The following is a 7,407-nucleotide window of genomic DNA, read 5'->3' on the forward strand; positions in this document are numbered from 1 at the left end:
TGCTTGCGAGGATCTAGACGTTTGACCAGTTCCCAGACATTGTTGAGCTCGAACTGATGTAATTCTTCTTGCATAGCCTGAATCCACTCCGGCTCCAAAAATGCTTCATCTACCTTAGTGGGCTCTGTGATAGAGACAAAAGCATAGTGCCCACAAAAGTTAGATAAATGTGAAGCTTTTGAGCGTGTGAGAGGACCTGATGCTTCAATGTCATCGATGATCTTGTCAACTTGTACTTCTTTTGCAACGCGAGGATGAGCTGGTTGTCGTCGAGGTACTTGATCATTTTCCTCAGCACCATTGTCTTCAGCATTATCTTCAGGTGCATCAGCTCGACGTTCTTCACGTACTGGAATGAATTCTTCAGCAAATTCTTCAGTAGGAATGACATCCTCAGTTGCCTTGAACTTGATAGAATCCTCAGGTGTTGGTTCATCTAACACAGAAGGTAGGTGCTCTCTTTGCGAGCCATTAGTTTCATCGAACCGCACATCTACAGTTTCAACAATCTTGTGAAGAGCGATGTTGAAGACTCTGTAGGTGTGTGAGTCCTTTCCGTAACCAAGCATAAAACCTTCATGTGCTTTCGGTGCAAATTTAGAATTGTGGTGAGGATCTCTAATCCAACATTTAGCACCGAAGACTTTGAAATAACTCACATTGGGTTTCTTGTCAGTGAGGAGTTCATAGGCTGTCTTTTTGAAGAATTTGTGAAGATATACTCTGTTGATGATGTGGCACGCAGTATCAATTGCATCAATCCAAAAACGATGAGGCGTCTTGTATTCATCAAGCATAGTGCGAGCCATCTCAACAAGAGTTCTGTTCTTGCGCTCCACGACGCCATTTTGCTGAGGAGTATAAGGAGCAGATAACTCATGAGTAATACCAAGTTCATCAAGATAGTCATCAAGGCCGGAATTCTTGAACTCAGTTCCATTATCACTTCTGATGTGCTTGATCTTCACACCAAAGTTGGTTGAAGCCCTCGAGGAAAATCGTTTGAAGACTTCCTGCACTTCATGTTTGTAAGTAACAATGTGTACCCATGTATATCGAGAGTAATCATCAATAATGACAAAACCATATAGAGATGCAGCATTAGAGACTGCTGAGTAATGATTAGGTCCGAAGAGGTCCATGTGAAGCAATTCGAATGGACGAGTAGTGGTCATGATAGTCTTCGCTGGATGCTTGGCCTTGGTCATTTTTCCAGGTTCACAGGCTCCGCATAAGTGATCCTTGAGGAATTTGACATTCTCAATGCCAATGACATGCTTCTTCTTCGCAAGCGTGTGCAAATTCGTCATGCCTGCGTGACCAAGTCGTCGATGCCATAGCCAGCCTTCTGAAGCTTTTGCAAGTAGACACACGGCTGGTTGTGGTCCTGTAGAGAAATCAACAATATACAAATCTCCTCTCCTAAAGCCTTCGAAGACTTTGAAATTGTCAGCTTCCATAATCACAACACAACGATACTTGCCAAAGACAACAACCATATCAAGATCACAAAGCATTGAGACTGACATGAGGTTGTATCCTAAGGACTCAACAAGCATGACTTTTTCCATGTGTTTATCCTTAGAGATCGCAACCTTACCAAGACCCAATACCTGACTTTTGCCTTTGTCAGCAAAGATGATGTGCTTCAGATGTGACGGTGATAAGGGAGCATCCATCAAAAGATTCTTGTCACCAGTCATGTGATTTGTACATCCACTATCGAGGACCCATTCAGTGGTTTTGGGTTGATCATCCTGCAGATGAATTAGTGTAACTTACAATCTCATATGCTTCATCAATGAAGAATATGATATCAAGTTCATCAGATGAATTTCATCAAGCAGTAAACAGATATAGCAGGAGGAGGACGTGTGAAAGTTTATTTCATCATGATTCACCTGCGTCCTTTCAGGCAATTTTGTCAGGTCCCCAGCAAATTCTTCAGACGTTAAGGCACGTCTGGAGACCTGACCCTGCATAAGAGCTTAGTTCTTTTTCTTCACCACCCACATCTGAAGGGGTGGCAAAGAGTTCATCACTCTGCGAGCATCATACGAGAATGGTGGCATAGAAGCCAAACCATTTTGTTTCACATAAGAGGGGTTAGGGTAAGCATATGAATAAGCAGAGAAATTCTTTGAGGACTTATGAACATAATGATTTGAAGAATAATGTGCATATTTGTAGCCCTTAGCTCTACCCTGCGAAACAGAGTTGTTAGCACGATGATAGTCATATGAGGACTTTGATCCATTTGAGGAATTTGATCCACGTGAGGAATTTGGTCCATATGAGGACTTGGATCCATATGAAGAATTAGGTCCATATGAAGAGTTTGTTCTGGGGTTCCTATTCTTCACAGGTGGTGTCATGAGGACATTCACCTGAAGACTTTCAACATAACTTTTGGGAACCCAGATTTTCTTCATAGGGGAACCGTTCCTGCAGTTAGTCCCAACATATCTAGCAAATACTTCACCATTCTGATTTTTGAACAGTTTATAGTTGGAGTCAAATGACTCATCAGAAGAATGAGGAGATTCACATGTAAAGCCAGATAACTTGGATGGATCAACTGGAGGTCCCTTTGCAGCAACCCATGAGGTTTTGGGGTACTGCTCAGGCTTCCAATATGTCCCATCAGCATTAAGTTTCCTCTCAAAGGCAATACCCTCTTTCCTAGGGTTTCTGTTGAGGATCTGCTTTTTGAGCACATCACAAAGAATCTGATGCCCTTTGAGGCTTTTGTACATGCCTGTCATGTACAACTCCTTCAGCCCTGCATCGTCAGTGATACTAGCAATGTCCTCAAATGAGGAATTAGTGATAGCAGAGGCAGGTGAAGAATTTGTAACAGTTGAAGCATTTGAACATTCAGGTGAAGAATTAGCAGATTCACGTTCAATGCACTTTAAGCATGGAGGAACAAATTCTTCCTGAGAAGTGCTGATTTGTTGAGCAAGTAATGAATCGCGCTCCTTCTGAAGATCTTCATAACTCACTCTTAGCTTCTCAAGATCTTGCTTTCTTTGAAGAAATTCATAAGAAAGTTTCTCATGATCAGATAAGAGAGTGTTATGATGACTTTGAAGGTTATCAAACCTAGACTGAAGTCTCTGAAGATTTTCAGTCAGGGCTTTAGTGCGATCCATTTCTTCACCCAACATATCATCACTTCTGTCTAGCATGTTTTGAACCTTTTCAAAAGCCCTTTGTTGTTTTACAGCAATCTTTGCAAGTTTAGAGTAGCTGGGCTTGAGATTCTCATCAGATTCATTTTCACTAGATTCAGAGGAGGTGTATTTGAGTACCTTTGCACCTTTTGCCATGAAGCAATAGGTGGGAGGGTAGTCATCATTATCTTCATCAGGCTTGTCGGTGGGGTCAGTTTCTTCAGTGTTGAAGATGGACTTGCTAACGAAAGCAGTAGCGAAGGCCAGACTCGCCACACCAGATTCAGATTCTTCAGACGCCTCCTCTTCCTCATTTTCCTTAGATTCAGCTTCAGAGTCCATTTCCTTGCCAATGAATGCTCGAGCCTTCTTGGAGCTGCTCTTCTTGTGAGATGAAGACTTCGAGGATTTTGATGACGAAGATTTTGACGATTTCTTCTTCTTCTTCGCATCATCAGAACTGTAATCCTTGTATTTCTTCTTCTTCAATTCCTTTTCCCACTGAGGACAATCTTGAATATAATGACCAGGTTTCTTGCATTTGTGGCACAGCCTTCTCTTATAGTCACTTGATGAGGAATCACTGCTTCTTGAGGATTTTCCAAAGCGACCACGTCTTGAGAACTTCTGGAATTTCTTCACGAGCAGTGCTAGCTCCTGGCTCAATTCTTCAGGATCACCAAGGCTACTACCAGAGTCCTCACATTCAGACTCAGACACAACCTTGGCCTTCAGGGCACGTGGTTTGCCATAGCTCGAACCATAGATATCTCTCTTTTCAGCAAGCTGGAACTCGTGAGTATTTAGCCTTTCGAGGATATAGGCAGGATCAAGAGACTTGTAGTCAGCCCGTTCTTGTATCATCAAACCAAGAGTATCAAATGAGGAATCAAGTGATCTCAACAGTTTCTTCACCACCTCATGGTCAGTGATGTCAGTGGCACCGAGGGCTTGAAGCTCATTTGAGATGTCAGTGAGGCGATCAAAGGTTTGTTGGACATTTTCATTGTTGAGTCTTTTGAAGCGGTTGAAGAGATTCCGAAGAACATCAACTCGAGAGTCATGCTGAGTTGAGACTCCTTCATTCACTTTGGACAGCCTATCCCAGATAAGCTTAGCAATTTCCAAAGCACTCACTCTTTCATACTGTCCTTTACTCAGATGGCCACATATGATATTCTTCGCTTGAGAATCGAGTTGCTTAAATCTCTTCACATCGGTAGCGTTCAGTGAGGGTCAGACAGAGGGAACACCATTTTCCACAACATACCAGAGATCATTGTCAATAGCCTCGATATGCATTCGCATCTTGTTTTTCCAGTAGGGGTAGTCCGTCCCATCAAAGGTAGGACACCCAGCCGAGACCTTGATCATACCTGCGGTCGACATAACTAAAACTCCAGGCGGTTAAACCAAAATCACACAGAACAAGGGAGTACCTTGCTCTGATACCAATTGAAAGTGCGTTATGTCGACTAGAGGGGGGGTGAATAGGCGATTTTTATGAATTCTTCACTGAGGAATTTGCCGGTGAGGAAATTCCTTAGCGAAGAACTATTAGCAGCGGAATAAGTACTCAGAAGTAAGCATAACAGAATACAAGCATGGTCATCATGATGAAATGAAGACTAGCACAGAGTACAGAAAGCGTAATCACAGGATAACACAAGATGAAGACAAACAGACTGAAGAAATTGAGCTGAGGAAATTAAGAAAGTCTTCAGTCAAAGTCTTCAAACACAGATATGAACAAACACTCAACACAGTAATCAGGAAATGAAAGGGTTCAGGAAATAGAACCAGTTAGGTTGGTGAAGACAATGATTTGGTAGACCAGTTCCAACTGCTGTCTCAGTTGTACATCTGGTTGGAGCGACTGAGTATTTAAACTCGAGGACACACAGTCCCGGAAACCCAGTCGCTGAGCACGCAGCTCAGGACACCCAGTCCTCACCGTATTCTCCTTGAACTAAGGTCACACAGACCTCGTCCAATCACTCATGGTAAGTCTTCAGGCGACTTCCAAACCTTCACAGACTTGGTCACTCGGCGATCCACAATTCCTCTTGGATGCTCTAGACCTTGACGCCTAACCGTCTGGAAGAAGCACAGTCTTTAAAGGTAACAATCGTCGGATCCACGCAGGATCAATTTCTTCAGTGATGCTCAATCACTTTGGGTTTGTAGGGGTTTGGTTTTGTGTTTTCCTCACTCGATAATTTTCGCTCAAAGTCCTCGGAGGATGGGTTGCTCTCAAATGACAAGTGTCAAGTTCTCTCGGAGCAGCCAACCAGCTAGTGGTTGTAGGGGGCGGCTATTTATAGCCTAGGGAGCAGCCCGATATGATAAGACATAAATGCCCCTCAATGATATGACCGTTAGGTGGATAAGATATTTTGGGACAGCTGGCGCGCAGCACAGCAACGGTCGGAAATATGACTCTCAAATTCCTCAGGGCTATCATGTACCTCACTGTGTAGGTAATTCGCACTGACGAATTCCTAACTCCTCAGTCAGAACAAATTCATCAGTGACCAGAAGAACTTCGTCTCTGTCACTGAAGAAAGTGACTGAACTGTATGAGATTTCCAAAGGCTTCACTCGAAGGGATTGGTAGGTGTAGGATTTTGAGTTGAGCATCACATGGAAATTTTTCCTTAGGATTTCCTCGACCCCCTTTAACAGTACGGTGTTTCCTATGACTCAAGAAAGAGAAAATGAAACTACGAAAACAAAAGTCTTCACGCTTCATGTTCCACAAATGAATACCAAGTCTTCAAGGTCACACCAATTTCTTCACTTTCAAAGTCTTCAGAAAGTCTTCAGAATATCAAAGTCTTCAGTTGAAGAACTTCATTTTTAGGGTTCGACTTTCTCTGTAAATATCAAACTCCTCATAGACTTATAGACCTGTGTACACTCACAAACGCATTAGTCCCTTAACCTATAAGTCTTCAATACACCAAAATCACTACGGGGCACTAGATGCACTTACACCTGCGTACCTCTAGTTAATTAATTTGCATATTGTATGTTGCATCTAGTTGCTAACCCTTTCTTTTTCGGTGTTGCTCTAGTATATTTTGTTGCATATATAGGATTGTACATCCTCTTCATGAACATGCATCTCTAACAGGTACCTAGTTTCTTGATGGCGAGATGGAATTGCTATGTCGTGTACAAAGGGAAGGTTCCGGGGGTGTACAACGAGTGGCATGAGTGTCAGGCGCAAGTGAATGGGTTCACGGGCGCCAGCCATAAAGGCTTCAAAAGCAGACAAGAAGGAGAAGCTAGTTACTTGAGGTTCACGCTAGCGCGAGAGAGGACCCGTAACCGCCACCTCATGTACTGCATAGTTCCACTCTCACTCATAGTGATAGCACTTCTTGCGTATACCTTTGTTTAGATGGATGACGTTGTTGTAGTTGCAAGTATTCGAGACTTGCATGTATTGCTATTTTCGAGATGATGACAAGATATCACTTTGTGTTGGATGATGATTATGATGAGACTATTTGTATGTACATGCTATGATTACATTTGTGGTCTCGCAGGCATTTGTATGTGTATCATGATGACATTCCTATGTGCTAAAGATTCTTCTACAAAGCCTGTTGAAATACAAAACAAATATGCCAAAAAAAATACTTAAATTAGCAGTAGCGAGTGTATAAAAGTTAGCAGCAGCACCGCTATAGCAGTAGCGCGTCCGTGAAAAGCGCGCTAGAGCTACTCGCAGTAGCGAGCTTCCTCTAACCGCGCTGCTGCTACACTTGTGTAGCAGTAGCACCGGTGGGCACGCGCTACTGCTATGCGTTAGCTGTAGCGCCTTATTAGTAGCGCCTATCCCCGCACTACTGATACATCTAAAACCCGCGCTGCTGCTAGCCTTTTCCCTAGTAGTCCTCCCTCACCGACAACGGCTCGAAGACCATCGCCGCCACCACCGTGCCCTCCGGCATCTCCTGCCACACCGGCTCCTCGCCGGCTTGCGCCCATGTTGCCGCAACATCGGTCCAAGCCCGGACCGATGCCGCCTCCAGCTCCGCCTCGGCCCCGTTCCGGTCCCCCAGGCCAAGCCTTCGGCGTCGGCCGGGTCCAGGCCGAGATCCGGATCTGCCGGCTCCTCCTCCTCGTCCCGGTCGACGGTGCCGGACCGGCTCCTCCGGAATGTGACGTCCTCAGCGGCCGCAGCGTCGGCCACCACCCTCGCCAAAGCGATCAGCGAACT

This window comes from Triticum dicoccoides, chromosome 3B, assembly GCF_002162155.2.
Source record: "Triticum dicoccoides isolate Atlit2015 ecotype Zavitan chromosome 3B, WEW_v2.0, whole genome shotgun sequence".
Classification (NCBI taxonomy): domain Eukaryota; kingdom Viridiplantae; phylum Streptophyta; class Magnoliopsida; order Poales; family Poaceae; genus Triticum; species Triticum dicoccoides.